Genomic DNA, 18736 nt, shown 5'->3' with positions numbered 1-18736 from the left:
CTTCTCCCCAGCATGTGTCATGAACTTAAAACTCATAAAAACTCTATAGGTTTGGATGTTTCTTATCTTGAAAAGAGGTCCTACGTCTCCAAAGACTTCCAATTTTTAACATTAAACTTTTACTTTTTCTCAAAAAAAAAAAGCAAGGTCCTCTGACACATAATTTGGAGGAGAAACTTGAAGCTTGCACAGTGCCCATAACAGCAACAGTTTTATTCTTTTTATCTGCTGCAGATTTTCAACTTGTGAGCAGCTTGGTTTAATTTTAATCAAAAACAGCTATTTCAAGCAGATGTTCAGAGTTCAAAGACATTATGCACACAATTATAAAAACTTTCATTTTCAGACAACAGGAGTAAACCAGTCTAACTGTAGCATGCTTGGGGATTCGAATTACATCCTTGTCTTCTATTTAAGACTATACCTAATGCAATGCTTCCAAGCAGCTAAGGAAATAATTCTGCCACTTTTCAAGGCACGGAAAAGCCAGAGCCAGGCCCCTGGGGAGGCTGACTTTTATCCTCCTTCCAGATATGTAAATTGCTATCTCCGGGCAGAACTGTTTACACTACTTCCAAACACATGCTGCTTATCTTTACCAACAGAGATCACCTGGAATTACTGACCCAATTACATTATTTAAAGTAAAATTCTTGGCTACTTGCCTTTCCAATAGGTTGCCAAAAGATACCAGAAAGAGAACTTCAGCTAACCTTCCCAAGCCACTCAAAAACCACTGACCGAGAATTCTAAGCCCTTGCCCTCCTGGGTGTGAATATTTGTCACCTGCTGGGCTGATGTGTTGTCACATGGCTTTTGTCATTTATTAGGTCAGAATCGCCTGATGGGTTAGGTATTTCTGAAAGGGTGAATCAATATGAAAATAAACAAAAGTGCAAAGGCAGTATTTTTATGTAAGATTTTCTGCTCAAATATTAATAAATTTAGATACATGTGATCCAGTTGTGATTAACCGAGAAACTCTGCAACTTATTTAATAACTATTTTAGAAAAAAAATGTTCAAAAATCTGGGTAGAAATAAGGGCATTTTATTCTTTGAGAAAATTGTATTAATGACCATGATGAAATACTAAAACCGACTGGTTTCTAGGCTTGACTTGGTGTTGCCGCTGATTATGTAGCTGGCGGATCTTGAGAAAGACAGTCTGCCCCCCTGAAGCTCAATTTCTTCCCCCCAAAACAGACAAGTGGGACTGACTATAGGAGCATTTATCAGATTTATGGAACTCATGGGTCATTCAAATTAAAAACAAAAGAAGTTGACATTGAGTTGTCATCTTTTTTTCTTTTTGCTAAGTAAGAGCATTTAAGAAAATATAAACTTCTACCTTCTATGGTACTCACCATTTCATTAAAGAAGGATTTGAATACCAAGAAATGGGAACATCATAATCTCAGAATATTAGTCTTTTAGAAGAAATAAACCCTAATTGAAGAAAAAATAAGACATTGTCTTTGTTTATCTCATTTATTCATAAGCCAGTAAAAAAACTGGTAAAGCCGGTTGCCTGTCCTCCAAGTGTTTTGAGATTAATAGTAACAATAATCTCCAAGATTTATGATCCGTCTCATTCAGAGTCTAAAATGCTAAATTGGAGTTTATATCCTAAAATTACATAATTAATTCATCACTTCCGTGTTGGTTTATTTTGTTTGTTAGTTTTCATCTATTTACAATCCATTTTTCCACATAGACACTTTTCTTACTTAAATTCCACATTTTAAAGCACTCTTATATTTCCATAATCCTGCATGCTCTCTTCTCAATATAGTTCTGTACACATATCTGAGATGATACTAGCTCTATACTCCGTGAGACCTTCTTTACCAGGTCATTATCAGAGTGTATGAAATGTGGGTCAGACATTCAGAATGGCTGGTGAGATTTCTCTTCTGTAAATGTTGCATTTGACCTTGAGAATGCCATGATTTTTCCCTATGTATAGTTATACAAATAATCTATCTGACATTTAAAGAAATGACATTCTCTTCCTAAACATATTTTATAGGCAAATAAAATGATTTTTAAAATTTTAAATTGAGAATTCTTAGAGAAAAATATGCTACCAAGCCTCTGGCTTTCACATTTTAGTTGTATTGGTGATTAACTGCCCCCGTCACTTTTATTTTAATTTTCCAATGTCTCAGTAGTTTCCAGCAACAAGCACTTAATTTCATAATCCTTATAATTACTCCTTTTCCTAACCCCCAAATACTGTTACAGGTGCAGCCAAGAGGGGAGCCTCAAATAGGGATTTGGAATGGGGTCCAGAACTCAAGGAATCTAGGAAATATTAGAAAGACATATAAGATGTCCTCACCCATTTCCCCACCAAAAGGTATGAATTGGGGGAAGGAACACATGGCAGGAACATGCAGGGCTGTTTTGTACAGCCACAGCTTTGTAGCTAATCCCTGGCATGATCATTTAACATATCTATAATCTTTAACTGGTTGCATAGATACGTTAAATAGCTGTGGCCATGCTCTGAGCCAGGGGGATGGAAAGGGACTTCCACCCAAGATGTAACTGGGGAGCAGGTCCCCTAGGTTATGGCACCTACATGACAGCTTGGAGAAGATTGGTTCCTTGACATGGGGCCATACCTGCCCAGACTCATGATGGCAGCCCAGTAAACTTGGAATAATACAGGAATGCTGGCAGGTGTAACTGATTGTAGGAGGAGCCAGAAATGAGGGCACAGAGGAAGACTGGCGTGGGGATTTAAAACCCAGACTTGGCAGCCATTGAGGAGAAAGGGAACCATGTGGCTTTGCCAGAGTGGGGAGCCCCGCAGCTTGAGTAGAGAGAATCACTATGTGGCTTTAGCAGAGAATCACCACTCGGCTTTGGCAGAGTGGTGACCTTCCCCTCCCTGCAGCTTTGCCAAGAAGAACCATGTGGTTTTAGCCAGAGTGGGGACCCCTGCAGCTTTGGGGTGTTCCCTTTGGCCAGGTGGCCTGGGAAGCAGGATAGACTTTGCCTGGAAGAAGGGTGAAAGAACTCTTGCCAGTAGGCCATGCGAAGGTGCCACATGGCTTTGGATTATTTAGAGATCCCGCCTGGATGGCAACATAGTTGACAGTGTCAGGAGACTGAATCACAGATGCCTACTTTTTTTCCTGAGTTACGGTATGCCCAATTAGGGCAGGGGGAGAAGGAAGCACAGTGAGCATCTATGTGTACCCAAAAGGACTTTGGTATTTTAATGAAAATATTAGGTCACTACTTTAGGCCTGGATAGCATTAAATAAACATATGCTTTCCTTTTCACAAATCTCTGTCATTGAGAGACATCTTTCCTAAGGTGGTAGACAATCAAACCTAGTGGGAGGTCCTTTTGGTAATAGTGTAACGTACCCGCTTTGGCCCTGCCGTGTTCTGTTTTTGTCATCATCATTTTTCCTTCAACTTGTATCCTGCCGCATTGGCATTGTGGCAGCAAGCCAGAGGCTATCTGAAGTCTACCTGATGCCAGTGATAGGTCTTCATTGCTGCTGGATGTAGGTGAATCCAAATTCAAAATCCTATTTTACAATTGATTCCTAGAGCCAACTGTCCTAGATGAGTTTCCTTGGAAATCGGCTCTGATAGAGATTTTAATTGTAGGAGTAAGACCTCTAAAGGAAAAGGGGAAGTAGAAGTTGGAAGAGGGATACCCAAAATGCAATGCAGTTGCTACAGAGGATTTTAGACAATCCCTGGTTGAGGCAAAGGGGTTGGTGCCTTTATACTCCAGGACCTAACAACTTCTGGATGTGGGCAACTCGCTTTAGGTGAAGAAGTTCTCTTGGTGGGAGTTGGGGGCGGGAGGGATTCCTGAGAAGAGATTCAGCTGTGAGCCATCCGTAGGCAAGGATCCTAGCAGCTAAGGGATTGGGTACTTTAATCTCAAATAAGAATCTATTCTTATGGATTTAATCATATCTTTCAAAGGAAATTTTTGGCTACCTGCCCTTTGTATAGGCTGCCAAAAAACATAGGAAAGAGTTTCTAACTTTTGTTACCACAGTATCCATTACAAATAAACTTTGATTTATAGCCTAGAAATGCTTATATCTATTATCTTCTTCAGACTCAGTCATTTATTTATCATACGTTTAACAAATATCTAAAACATAACTAATGCATCAAGCAACTGCTTTGGGTAGGTATGGAATCTTGAAGCACGATGAAAAAAAATTTCTAAGTAGCCTTTAGAAATAAGTGTATGTGATGGTCACATATAACAGTGTATGTAATAGGCAAGTTTCTTTCACATTTTGTGAGGAAGACAGGCAATGAACAATATATTAATTCATTTAGCTAATATTTAAATTAAACATCTACTATTTTGATAGATCTTACTCTAATTACTAAGGAAATCACAATTAATAAGACAAAGCATGTCCCTGTTCTCAAAGTTCTAACATATTAGTGGGAGAGGTGAAATAAATAGATTATTTCAGATAGTTATAGGTGCTATAGAGAAAATAACAAAGAGTAATGTGATGAAAAGTGACAGAGAGTGTAGGCTGGTCAAAAAGGGTTGTCTAAGCAACAAGCATTTGAGATAAGACTTGAATGGTGAGGCCACGCCATGCAAATAAAGGTCAGAGGGACATGTGTTCAAGCACCGGCAACAAGTGAATGCCTTCAGGGGAACAGGAAGAAGGGCCAGCAGAAGTATGCCTGGGTAGAGTGAGGAGGGATGGTAGATGGTAAGGATAGAGAAGTGGGCATGCCTTGCAAATGATGGAAAGAAGTTTGGATCTCTTTCTAAGTTTTGGAAAACCAGTGCAGAAATTTCACCAGGCATCTGAGGAATGTGATTTAAGTTTTTTAAAAGGTCATTATGACTATCAAGAAAAAAATTAAATATGTGGGGATAGATGTTGAAAAAGGTCCTCCAACTAGAAGGATATTGCAGTAGTCTAGAATATTGATGTTGGTGACTAGATAGTATTTTAACAATAGAGATGGAGTTCAACAAACATTTACTGAATGCATTTTGGAGACAGAGGCTAATAGATTGATTCTATTTTTATTTTATCACATACTAGACAAACAAATGAAATAAAAGTGGTGAATACTTTGAGACTGATATAATAGGAATTAATGGGAGAGACTTCTTTACATATGTAGAAATAACATGATCATGGAAATCTTTTTCTGAAGGTAATATCCGAGCAGAGATCCGAGCCATGAGAATGAATTGGCCCGGTGAAGGTGTGGACAAAGGTGAATAGTCCCAAGGAAACAGTCATAACACCAAGACAGAGGTTTGATTTAAACAGGAGCCCATGATGGCTGGATCACAGTGAAGGAAGGGAGATGCTGTGAGATATGTTTGAAGAGGAAAGAAATAGCTACTCACTACTTTTGTTGCTATACCTGTCTCAATGATTATATAAAAAGCTGCGGGTGGAAATTGGAAGAAGACTAGTATGGTTGGGGGAAGAATGAAGTTTTTATGACTTGCACTATTTGGTAAAGCTGGTTTGTTTGACTACCTACTTATTTCCTAGAGCCACTTAGAGATTTTTTTTTTATTGTGCTTCAAGATTTCATATGACTGAGTAAATGAAAAATTCATTTGTGGCTTTATTTTTTAATTTAGAATTAATTTTTGGCAGGTTTACTAACAAAATAATACAGAACATATGCAATGTTCAAAATGTTCTCGATTTTTCATATTTATATAAGACAACACAAATATTATTATATTTATTTTATCAATGAGTTAAAATGAGTCATGAATCAGGTTAGTGGATTCGGCTGATGGAATTCACATTTAATGGAGGAATGAGGATTAGGATTCAGGTCCCTCATTTGTTGGTGCATCATCTTTTTTAATAGACCCCTTCTCTGTAAATGATGAATCATCACAGAGAACGGTGTTTAGCAAAAACTAATTTTGAATTTTTGCTTAGCATGAGCAAGACTACAGAGAGAAGCTGCAGAAAACAGCTTTCTGCACAGTAAGAAATGCTTACATGACAAAGTAATGAGGAAGAAACAAACTGAGAAGTTCAAAAGCTGAAAGGAAAATATTGCTTAGGCCTTTCTTCTCCCATTTCCAGACTTTCCCTTTCCAAAAGTGCCAATTTTTTAAGATCGAGAAAAAAAATAAATAAATAGCTGGTCTCTCACTCAAACCTAGGGAAGGTTTACAACTAAGGGAGTTGGTCCTTAGAATACTTTTGTTTTTAAAACTATAATTCTTTCAATTTTAACCCCATAGATTAACTTCAGGGTTTTTTTTTAAGTTCACACTTTAAGCATCTGGAGAGCAGGAACGGCAACATCCATGAATTCTGTGCAGGTGTAAACACATGGTGAATGTTTTCACAAGGTGATTTAGCTGCTTTTTAAAAAGAGTTACAAAAGCACAGTGACTACTTATTGTTGGTTCAATTAACTAATAAATGCCTTTCAAAAGAATATAAGCATCATATCTGAAGCTGAGTCTCAACATGTTCAAGCAGGTACATGTGGGTTTGAAAATTCCCATTGATCGTAGGTTGTGGTTGACTTGATAAAAAAGTGCACATGTAGACTAAAGCAGGTATCTATGAACAATAAAACTTCATCTGCTTTTCCTGAGATAAATCTTTAAAAAACATTAACCTGAAACTCAGTTGAATAATTCTGCGTACTTCTGCTATATAAACACCGGGGTTTATGTATCAACTGATCTGCTGACAGTGAAGATGTAAGAACCCTACTTCAAAGTAAGGTAATGCCTTTAAAATGTGTTATTTTTTCATATGTTAGAACAGGAACTTGATTGTTTTCAACAGTATATTTAGATACACATGGTTGTTTTGCAGTATAAAGTTTCGAGACATGAGTGGATAATTGTGAGGTTCCCTTCAAGTTCTTTAGTTTCTCCATCTGAAACAGCAACAACAAAATTGCATTCCTTCTTCATCTTGACAATTAATTATTTACCAGTGTATGAAAGAATCTCAAATTGATAGTCACAAAAAAGAGATTTCTCAGAAGATTTAATTCTCAAACTGAATTTTAATGGCATAGGTAAAAATTGGTGTGCATATAAAATATTTTAATCATGATAATCTAAAATATTATGATAATGACCTAATTATTATTATTAACTAGTATATGGTTATAAACTTTAAATGTCTATTTGATGTGGTTGAAACAAACTCTAAGATGAAAGCCAACAACCTTTCTTTTCTTTGTTCTTTTTCCAAAACCTTCTCTATTGATCAGAGCTACTCACCTAACACTATTTATTCTAGACATCTGAAAAGACATGTTTGAAAATGTCTGTTCTTTGAGGGATAAAAAATTTTACATGCTGCATATCCTCTGCTCTCTCTCCCTCTTTGTATTTCATGAGTGGTAAAATCACTGCATGTTTTGTTTCCCCAAGACTGTGAAAAATATTAATCTGTTAAACTGAACATTTTCATACAAAGGTTGTATCAAAGAGAAACAATATTTTTTCAAGGTGGGTTTTTTGGGGGGGATATGTAAAAAAAGATCAAATACAGATATGCTTAGTAACAGTAAAAAAGCAATTATTTATTTGCTCACACCTTTCTGTCATATCAGATGTCCATTATACTACATTTGTGGTTCTTCAATATTTCCTGCTTTGAGGACTGAAATACTTCACATAATTCATTTTTGTCAGAGAACTATCTCAAAATACACTGTATAAAAGGTAGAAATACACTGCATTGGTACACCAGGAAATAGTCTGGAGCCTCACTACGAAAACCATCAGAATTTGAGAAGGATTTGTTTTAGGCACGACAGAAAATACAAAAATTTGAATTTCTTCCACAAACTTAAACCCAAAACATATTATAACCTTTCTGTGTTTGGACCCAATGAGTCTCTGTCTATTTGGATAAAAACTATTGGATGCACATTTTCTGGTGAATTGTCAACAATAAAGCATGGAAACAGATGTGTTTCTGCTATTTTCATTATTAGGGACATAAAAGCAGCTGTGCTGGGCTAGTGTGTGAGGAAGGCTCTCAGTGAGGCCTTCGTACTCAGGGAGATGGAAAAGCTGGCAGTGCAGACAAGGGTTTACATCATGAACATCTTCAAACGAGGCCATTCCTGGGCATCATTCAGGGTTTTACTCCTTTCTGGAATTAATTCTCTTTCTCTGGTATCAAAATTCTGCGTGGGAACATATGCTAATGCTAGGTAAAGTTACATGGTCTTAATTTGCATAAAACAGAAAGAAAGACTATCTAATAACTGGACATTGTGAGAATTTTAGACTCTGTCACTTAAAATAGTCACTGTAGCTGATCACATTTGGGGGTGACTAGTACAAACTATTAATTACACTTAGTTCTACTAAGACTATCAGGATAAGAAGGACCCAATATGCCTTTTCTAGGCACGATACACACAGTGGGGAAGAAACTTAGCATGTTTGGTGAAAGAAAAATAAATCAAAGTATAAAAACAAGTCTTCTTTCATGTACTTGCAGACCTGACAGTAACCAGATGGTAAGTATTTTTGCATTGAATCAGTGTTTTTGTGAAGAAGGGCTATTTTTGGCCCAGTTTGGAAAATGTGTCACAGTAGTTCATTTGTCTCAAGTTTTGCCTCCCTTCTGTGGAAGTCTGGTGTTTGTGTTTATGGGTGTGTATCTGTATGCCTATGCACATGTATGTTTGGGGGCAGGGGGTACTTAAAATTGTGGTTACGTACTCACCCTACCTTTATATGGAGCAGAGGTCATCTCTTAGCAAAGAGAGAAGAGAAAAAATATAAGAATGATGAAATTGGGTTTCTCTGTTGATCTGAAGTCTGAGGTGATGTTAAATTGGTGACCAGGATAAGAAAAGGTTAAAGTGAAGAGACTTCTCTTTATTAAAGAGAAGAAACTTCTCTCTGATAAAGAGAATAGTGACATATTCAATTCTATACATATTTTTTAAGCATTGCATTTACTGATAGTACCATGAGAAATTTCTCAAGGAGAAATAGGATTAAGAATGAACCCAATGGGGGACTTCCAGTCAAGATGGCAGTTCAGGCAGTCTTGACTGAGTTTGCATGAGTTTCACGACTTTCCAAATCCTCTCAAACAAACTACAGCTGGCCTCAGTCCCAGGCCCTGCACTAGCAGCAGCCAGCCTAGATTCATAGCTTGGCTTTGCCTGAGAATCTCCAAATGCAACACAAATGGCAGCCATCTCAGATTGTATTATAGCTCAGGCAGGGTGGCCCCAGGAAAAACACAAATGGGAGCTTACCCTGGCCTGCACAACCTAGGAAACTCCAGGGCCAGCTCACCCAGGAGACAGCTATAGACTACACCAGAGCACCACCACCCTGCCCCTGCACAGCTGATCCTCCACAGAGGGTAGAGGTTGGTAGTCTGTGGTCACAACCAATCCTTGCAGGTGACTGGCCTGGGTAAATTTCTCCCATTGTTCTCCTAATAGCAACCAAGTCTCAGCTACAAGAGGAGGGTATACTCAGCCCACATGAAGGGTGTACCCTGAGCACCCAGCTTCCATGATAGGGGAGGCCATGCCACTGGACCCTACAGAACACCTACATTAGGCCACACTATCAAAACATTGAGTCAAAGTAGCTCTACTTAATATGTAGAAACAAACACAAGGAGGCTGCCAAAATGTGGAGACAAAGGAACATGGCCCAAATAAAAGAACAGATCAAAGCTCCAGAATAAAAGCTAAACAAAATGGAGATAAGCAATCTATCAGATTCAGAGTTCAAAAACACTGGTTATAAGGATGCCAAGGAATTTAGTGAGGACCTCAGCAGCATAATAAAGACCCAGTCAAAAATGAAGAATCCACTAATTGAATTGAAGAACAATCTATAGGGAAACAACAGTAGACTGGATTAATCCAAGAATCTAATAAGTTATTTGGAATATAAGGAAGCAAAAAACAACCATGCAGAACACCAAGAAGAAAAAAGAGTCAACAAAATTAGGATGATAGAAACAGTCTCAAAGCAACTATAAGAGGCCCAACATTCACCTCATAGGGATGCTAGAAGGAGAAGAGAAAGAGCAAAAAATTGGAAATCTATTTGAAAAAATAATGAAAGAAAACTTCCTTAATTTGATGAGGGAAATAGACATGCAAATCCAGGAAGCATAGAGAGCCCCCAACAACATGATTGCAAAGAGGGCCACTCCAAGACACATCATAATTAAAATGCCAAAGCTTAAAGATAAAGAGAGAATCTTTATTACGATTCTTGTAAAAGCAGCAAGAGAAAAGCAGTTACTTACCTACAGGGGAGTTCACATAAGATTGTCAGCTGATTTCTCAAAAGAAACTTTGCAGGCTAGACGGGATTGGCAAGAAATATTCAAAGTCAAGATAGCAGGGACCTATAGCCAAGAAGTTCTATCCAGAAAAGCTATCATTGAGGACCAAAGGACAGATAAAGAACTTCCCAGGTAAGAACAAACTAAAGGAGTTCATCATCACCAAACCATTGTTATATGAAATGTTACAGGGGCTTATTTAAGAAAAAGAAGATCAAAACCATGAAGAATAAAATGGAAATAATACACATCTATCAACAACTGAATCTAAGAAAGCCAACAAAGCAAAGAAAAATAACAGAGGCAGAAGCATGGATACAGAGAACAATTTGACGGCTCCCACATGGGAGGCAGGGTGTGGGCCAAATGGGTGAATAGGTAAGGAGATTAAGAAATACAAATAGATAGTTACAGAATGGGATGTACATGGGGATGTAAAGTAGAGTATAGGAAATGGAGCAGCCAAAGAACTTATACACATGACCCATGGACGTGAACAGTGGTGTGGGCATTGCCTGAGGAAGTAGAGGGTTGCTGGATGAAGAAGGGCAAAGGGAAAAATCAGGGCAACTGTAGTAGCATACTACATATGCTACTAGATAATCAATAGTAGTAGCATAATCAATAAAATATAATAAAAAGAAAAAAGTATGAACAGAATTTACATGGGCTATAGATAGACAAACCACAAAATTCAGGAAAGTACATATTGTGCTTTAAAATAAAGATGCTAGGCTTATTTTAGATAACTGCATAAGAGCAGCACTATACTGTAACCTTAGACTCTCCAAGGTACAGAAGTAGCTGGAGGTGTTTCTATGAAATGATGTTCTGTAGTGTCTTTTCATTCATTTTACACACACTGCCCTTGTGCCAAAATCTCCCAAAACCTTTTGAATTGTTATAGATCTCAAAAGACTCCTTATGAAATAATGTGAAAAGAGAAATAAGGAAGAAGAAAAAATTAGGTATGGGTTTTAAAAAGCCTTGGCATAAACTCTGAAAGTCCTGCTATGCAATAAATTATGGAGAGCCACTCAGAAGTCTCTCATTCCCAGGTGAAATATTTTTGACCTTGTAATTTCAGCTTATATGGTAATTTTAATTTTCAAACATTCCTCTCTTTTCTCCTCTCCCTCTCTCTCTCTCTCTCTCTCTCTCTTTCTCTCTCTCTCATTCTTTTTCTCTCTCATCACTCTTTTTTTCTTTTATTTCTGGTTTTCCAAAATGGTATTATTACTGGCTTATAAAAGTGTCATTTAAAGGCACAAAGTTGGTAAAATCCTATTGCTTTTTAAATCCCAGTTTTAAAAAATAATGGTCTAGGTTGTCCCTCCTGGGTACTCGGGACTGATTATAGATTGAATGTGAACTCAGGGACCTCCACTCTGTAAGAGAGGAGGTTTTAGCAGATATGGAGGGAAGGAAAGCAGGCAGTCTGGGGCTCTGCTTCTCCAGGCAGCACCTCCTGGAGATGTAAATGACCTTGTCTTAACCCCCATAGCAGGGTCAGCTCAGATCAAGTTCTAAGTTTTTAGCTTGCTCACCTCTTATATTCCTGCCTTCTCACAGGACATTTAATATCCATTTCTTTGGCCTTTATCTCAATATTGTGTAAGTGCAAAGAAGTGTAAAGAGAGCAGTAGGTCCCAAAACATGCTCACTCACAGCTCTTTTATACTCAGCTGTGAAATCGAGTCCATAAGTGTAAAATCTCTTAACTTTCTTTTCCCCAAGTCTGATACATTGACTCATATGCATATCTTCCAACCTCAGAAGATGAGACCTTTCTCATAATTAAAGTCAATCTCTCCATCGCACTCATGATTTTCCTTCTTCATGACATGACATGTTACTCCATTTGTTATTTCCCACCCCCCAAATCCCAGTCAAACACTTAACTCCCTTCTCTTCACCATTCTCTATGAACTATATTACAGACAAATCTTTCCCATTTTTAAACTCCCATCATGACCTTGTTTCCTCCTTTAGTTGTTACCCTGTGTTCCTTCTTTCCTTCCCCTTCAAACATCATAGCAGTATTTGCTCACTCTTTCACAATTTTCTCCACTCATTCTTCAAACTGCTGCAAGTCATTGCCCTTCAAAGCAATTCTTTCATCAATCCCTGACTCTCATCTTACTTTGCTGACTTTCTTTCCCAGTTTCATCAGGGACTTCTTTTTTCTAACTTTCCTCTGAACTTGGATGATCCTCAATGTCCTTTTAATTGTATGTACTTTATCTGAAAGATATTCTGTTTTATACTTTTAACTAGTATCTATTCACTAAAGATATCTCCCCTTCATGGATTTCTCCAGTGTAGTTTTCACCTGAGAAAAAGTAACTTATATTTACCCTCTCCGAACATTTACACCTGGAATTCATAAGGCTCTTTTGTCTCAGTATCTCCCGAGTGGAATCAGTCTCCTTTCCTTCTCCTCATGTGATCCCATGGCTTTGCCTTCTTTCTTTTTCTCACACCATTACAACTGAACCACCACCAGTTCTATAGACTTTATTTATTAAATATTTCTTGACTCTGTTATTACTCTCTCATCATGTCTCACCTGGATTACTATAATAATCTAACTGTGTTACCTGAATCAAGATTTTTGTTCCTTAAATCTATTTTTCACACTTATCAGAATGAAGTATCAAAAAACTATTTGGCTACCATCCCACCCAACCTATAAAATGGCCCTACTTGACTTAGTATATAAATATTTTATCAAATGTACTCTGCTACATTTTCAGTTCTATTCCATCTCAGTTTGCTTGCCAACATTCCTTTTCATTAACCAGATTTCTCTTGCCTTTATTACTGCTGTTTCCTCTAACTGAATTATCCTTTCCCCACATCTGAGTAGTCTTCAAGATCTCCACACTCCTAGATGAATATTTATTCTGGTAATTTGGGAGTCTCACAACATCTGCTAAATACTGGAAGCCTGCCAGGTAGTAAAGGTCAGGTTGAGGGCATTGATTTTTCATCAAAAGCAAATGTTTCACTGAGCCTCTAGGTAGTATCCATGTATGTTGAGAAGGTGGAATGGGAGAGTAGAGCACAGAAACAAATAAATAAAAAAAACAGTGATGCCAGATTTTAAAATTATTTCAAAAACTTTGGCTGTTGTTGCTCCCAAGTGGAATTCAGTAGGATCAAATCATTGGAAACCTGTTAAGTTTTTGAGGACACTGTATTGTCAAAGAATCTACAAACTAAGCTTAAAAAGACTTTCATGGTTCAAGCTCTAAATCAAATTATTCTATACCTAAAGAAATCAGGCTGCAAAAGCTAAACAACCCTCAAATATACTTCAGAGATGGCCACAGAGGACAGTAGACTAGAAAGGAATTTCCCAAAGGGTAAACTCAAGGGCTCCTTGCAGAGAGAAGAATCAGGGGTAGTCAGAGTGTGTATAAAAGAATTACTCTAGGGTCAAGTCAAGGAACATGGATAAAGGACCTGTGGACAAGGACAATGGAAGGAGGATTGAATGTGATAGGGTGGGTGGGTATGGGAGAGTAATGAGGGAAAAATGGGGACAACTATAATTGGAAAGAAATAACAAAATTTTTAAAACAGAATTTACTAAAGTACTTTTTATCCAATACCTCTTGATCATCTCTATGGACAGATGACTGCTCAGTATTTCTCACTTTCCTTGTTTAAAATTAAAGACTTTATGCCAATTATTCTAGTCATATTTTAACATTTTAAATTTGGTTTATGTGGGGGCCCACCTAACTTGACTTTGATTTTATAGGTTGTCAGATGTTAATTGCAACTTGGGGAGGGCTAAACTATGCTCTATATACGAGAGGAGTACCACACGTATTTGGGTAGGCCAAAGGGTGGACTGTAGAAGAGGTAGCTAACTAATCCCCAGTATGTGTTCTCCTCATCCAAGGCAATGGAATTCTAACTCTTACAAGGCCATCCAAAATAAAGAGTACATTTTCTAGCTTTCCTTGCAGCTGGTTGTGGTTATATGATTCAGTTCTGACTTTAGAGCAGAAATATTGTGTGCTTCCAAGATCTTTCCTTAAAGGAATGCCCTCTTCTTAATCCCTTTTTCTTTTCCAGTTATGGAAAGGAGGGGGTTTGTCTATCAATGGAACACAAGATGGAAGCCACATGTCATGAAGGTTAGAGCAATAAAATAGAAGGGGCCTTTGTTCTTCACGCTCATAGAGCTGTTATGCAAGCCAAATCACTCATTTGGGTCTCTTTGTATCTCAAGACAAAAGTGATATGAAAACTGATGTAAATTAAGTGAGGAAAAGTTTTACAAATAGTATCCAGATAATCCAACATAATTAATTCAAATTTATTATTAAATTGTGTATTCATTTGGAGAGTTTTTGTGTTTTTTACCTTTTCAAAAGTAGTCCAAACTTTCCCTGGAAACTGCACTACCAAAGTCTTTCATATATAGTTACTTTTTCATTCCAATTCTCATTCTACTTGGGGGGGGGGGATGAAATTTGAGCTGAAAGTGCAGCACAATTGGAGAATAAATGGAAGTGAATTAGCAGGATTTAGGCTCCTGTCTTTGGATATGTATTTATAATGTTTCATCTGTATTAAAAAAGTAGGTACTGATATCACTGCATATTTTAGTAAATATTCATTTGTAATGGTCAAAATCACTAAGAGATTAATTTCAAATGAGCATACAAATTATAAAAGGTGAAGTTAATTAGAGAAATCTAGGGAAATGGTAATAGTAAGCACATTTATGAGAGAGCTGGGACATTGATGGATAGGATTCTCTTGGTCCTGAAAGATCTAGGAAGTTTTAAGGTCATTTTATTTGTGTCTGTTGAATACTGGGTGAGACAAAAGAGGCTTATAGCTCACTATATGAAAAATAATATAACAATTAATAGATAATAACACAAGAACAAACTCTGTATTTTATATATTTACAACTGTAAACTTACTGTTGCTCCATCCTGTATTTGCCAAAAATTAGATATATTTCTCTTCTGCTTAAGTGTCCTCCCCTTTTGTGGCTGAGGATATTATTTCAGATGATATGGTCAGGCTTGAAATGCCATCTCATGGGTCCTTACAAAAGACAGGGAGATTCAATACACAGAGAAGATGATGTGAACAGAGGCAGAGATTAGAGGAATGTAGTTTAGCCAACAAATGTCAAAAAATGCTGGCAGCCACCAGAATCTAGAAGACTCAAGGAATAGATGACCCCCAGAACTTCTGGAAGGAGAATGATCCTGCTCACACCTTGGTTTTTGGACTACTGGCCTCTAGCACTATAAGAGAGTAAGTTTCTGTTGTTTTAAGTCACCAAAGTTGTGGTAAGTTTTTGCAGCAGCCACAGAAAATGAACACAATAAGTTATAACTATAATATACCTTGAATTGTTTCCTTTTGCTTTAGTTAGTGTATATGGCAAGGCTACTTGTTCATTCATTTTTTTATTCACCCTGTAATTACAGTTCTTTTCTGGTGATTAGTTCTTTGTCTGTGTGTGTGTGCGTGTTTACACGTGTCTTTCAGCATTTAAACAGAGAACGCAATGCTGTGGCTATCTTTTCCACATGGCTCCTTCTTTCCTGTTCTTCATGACTTGTCTTTCTAGCCTCTTTCTGGGAAAAAAGGCTATGAGTAAGTTAATTACGTGAAGCAGCTTCACCTATTAACACTGTTCTTTGCTGATACATGCAAGCACAATTATGACTCTACTTGGCCTGGCAGTATGACAGACATTTGATGGGTGAAATGTTTTATGATGCCCTTTTTCCTAAGAATTCCACAGGCCTTTATTACAGTCTTATTCATGAAAAATAGACCATATGTTTTAAGGAAGCAAACAGCTGAGATTCAGCAGTCAGAAAACTAGTCTACAGACAAGGAAAGCCGAAACTTCTGCTGTCATTCAGCCGTGTTCTATCAGGGGAGACACACAAGAGAGGTATAATACTCAAAAACAGAGAACTGATGTGTTTTATCCCCCTCTCTCATAAACTATATTTCATCATAGAAATTCTGTTGGTATAGCCCATTGGAAATAGATGGCAACAAATACTACTTCAGGAAAAAGCAAGATACGTGATAGTGAAGACCTATGTTATGAAATAGCTAGTCAGCCCACCTTTGGCCCAGTAGCTTAAAAAGAGAAAGAAAAGGTGAGACAGAAATAAGGAAATGAGACAATCAGACATAGGCTTTTAATGGAGGAGGGCATGAGGGCTCTGGCTTCACTCCCCATTAGGTTTCTAGGTGAAACCCACAGAACAGAATGGCTACACAAAAATGTGGAATGGCCAGTGCTGGGTGAGTCAGCAGAGAGGCACAGACACATTAAGACAGGGTTTTGTTTTCCCGTCAGGACCTCCCCCAGGTCCTATGTAATGTGAATGCTGAGTTAACAGCCAGTCCCTGGGCAAACCAAGCAGACTCAAATATAAGTTCATTAGGTATAGATGTCAGCAGTAAATGCCAGCAGAAAGCACAAGGATGGGACCGAGCCAAATACAGCTCACTGGATCTGGCCAGAACAGTAATGGTGGGTAAAGGCATGGGTACGAAGCAGACTGGGTTCAATCCCTGGCTCTGCCATTTACAATGTAGTAACATGCACAAAGAGCATTGCTTCTCTCTGCCTCAGTGTCTCCAACTGTAAAAAAATCTAGTAAAAGCATTTACTTATAGCATTGTTGCAATGATTAAATTAAACTGGGAATGCACAGCAGTCCCACATAATTCATAGGAGATATGTCCTAAGACCCCCAGTGAATGATTGAAACTAGATAGTACTGAACCTTAAATGTTTTTCCTGATTCGTTGCTACAACTTAATCTTTCTTTTAAAAATAAACCTGTCACTCCTTTATTTAAAAATTCTCAATGGCCACCTCCTGTATAAAAGCTGAATCCATCCTAGGGCACACAAAGCATTTCATGAGGGGACTCCTGTGTTTTGGGTGTCTAGTATCTTATTGCTATTTTTTTGCATCCTCATTCTAGTAAGAGGGATGTATCTTCAGTTTCCCAAACATACTCCGGCCCCAAGTTTGCCTACAGTTCCTGATAGAAAACCTGGCACCACATAGTCATTCAATACGTGCTTATTGAATACAAGAGTGGAAGTTTAAGAGAAACCCCAGAGCTACAGTGTGAACATGTGAAATAGCAGACTGTAGAGATGCAAAATTCAAGTGAGAAAGGAGCTGTATCCAAGGATTCAGAGCACAGAAGGAACATTTGAAATCATGGGGATACAGTATTCAGGGCTGCATATTCCAACCCATGCTGTCCAATAGAAACATAACATGAACCACATAGACCATTTTTCAACATTTGTGTAGCCACACTTAAAAAGTGAAAAGCAAGAAGTAAAAATAATATACTAAGGCAATCCATTTAAGCCAGTATATTCAGCATATTTTTATTTCAAGGTCTAACCAAAATACAAATGAATGAGGTATTTTAGATTCTTTTTTTCTTAATAATTATTTGGAATCCAGTGTATATTTTACACTTATAGCACATTTCAATAAAGAATAGTCATATTTTAAGGGCATGATAGTCACATATTGGGAGCTGCAATGGACAACACAGGGCCAACACCTACCAAGCGAAAGAAGGGGCAACCTGGTCTATCACAGCCTTGTTATCATTGGAGTAAAACAGCATGTTTCCAGAAGTTCAAGTTTGAAGAGTTTAGACACACTGTATTTCACTACATGTCAGTGGGATTTAACATGAATCAGAGAAGTTGAAAATATTCATGAGTGAAAGTTAGGAAGAAATTTTATGGTGGAGAGTGACAACAATAATTGTGACTCAGAAATAGGAAGTCCAAAATGGAAAGTTGGGTTACTATGGTACCAGAAAACAAAATATAGCTACTTCAGATAGGTTATCAAAAAGTTTATGGATTTAGGCTTTGCCAAAGGCTAAGTGTGTTTGCTGTTATTTCCTAGTTTACTTTTCATGACCTCAGAGGAAAAAAATTACTAATTCAGAGGTTCTTATAATTTATTTTATGTTTAACAGCATTTTTTAATTTATCAGAACTCAAAATCCAAAGTAGTGGTTTCCATTTTTGTCACCTTGAATTATGAGTGAGTCAAAATCTCTAAAATAGCACAGGGTGGTAACAATCACTGAACAGGCCTTGATGACAGTTCCTCTCCCTTCCCTCCAATAAATAGGCTGTGAGCTCAGATGATAGAGCCCAAAGTGGAATCCTGGCACCTTTATTAGATAAGGACACTAATTATAGTGAGGTGGGGTGTTATTCATTTACATCCTCTGATACTTCTGAAGAAACAGGAGCAATGATGTGTCGGATCCGATAAACAGCGCTCAGAAACAGGCTGCCTGGTTTTTGTCCATAGAGAGTATACCTCTGTGACTGTAGATGTGTTAGACTTTCTGGGGGAAA

At 37.6% G+C, this 18736-nt stretch overlaps 1 long non-coding RNA gene across 1 annotated transcript in view; it reads right to left on the bottom strand.

Annotated features, from left to right (window-relative positions):
- The window catches only part of LOC128627375 (uncharacterized), a 29689-nt gene extending 11645 nt beyond the window's left edge, over positions 1–18044 (bottom strand). Inside the window, exon 1 of the long non-coding RNA XR_008391555.1 lies at positions 17880–18044. This is a non-coding gene — a long non-coding RNA (uncharacterized LOC128627375). The remainder of the gene's footprint in view (positions 1–17879) is intronic.
- Between the last annotated feature and the right edge of the window lie 692 nt (positions 18045–18736).

This window comes from Artibeus jamaicensis, unplaced genomic scaffold (genome assembly GCF_021234435.1).
Source record: "Artibeus jamaicensis isolate MK-2021 breed Jamaican fruit bat unplaced genomic scaffold, CSHL_Jam_final contig_387, whole genome shotgun sequence".
In the NCBI taxonomy this organism is placed as follows: Eukaryota; Metazoa; Chordata; class Mammalia; order Chiroptera; family Phyllostomidae; genus Artibeus; species Artibeus jamaicensis.
This window is presented reverse-complemented; position numbering and strand designations above follow the sequence as displayed.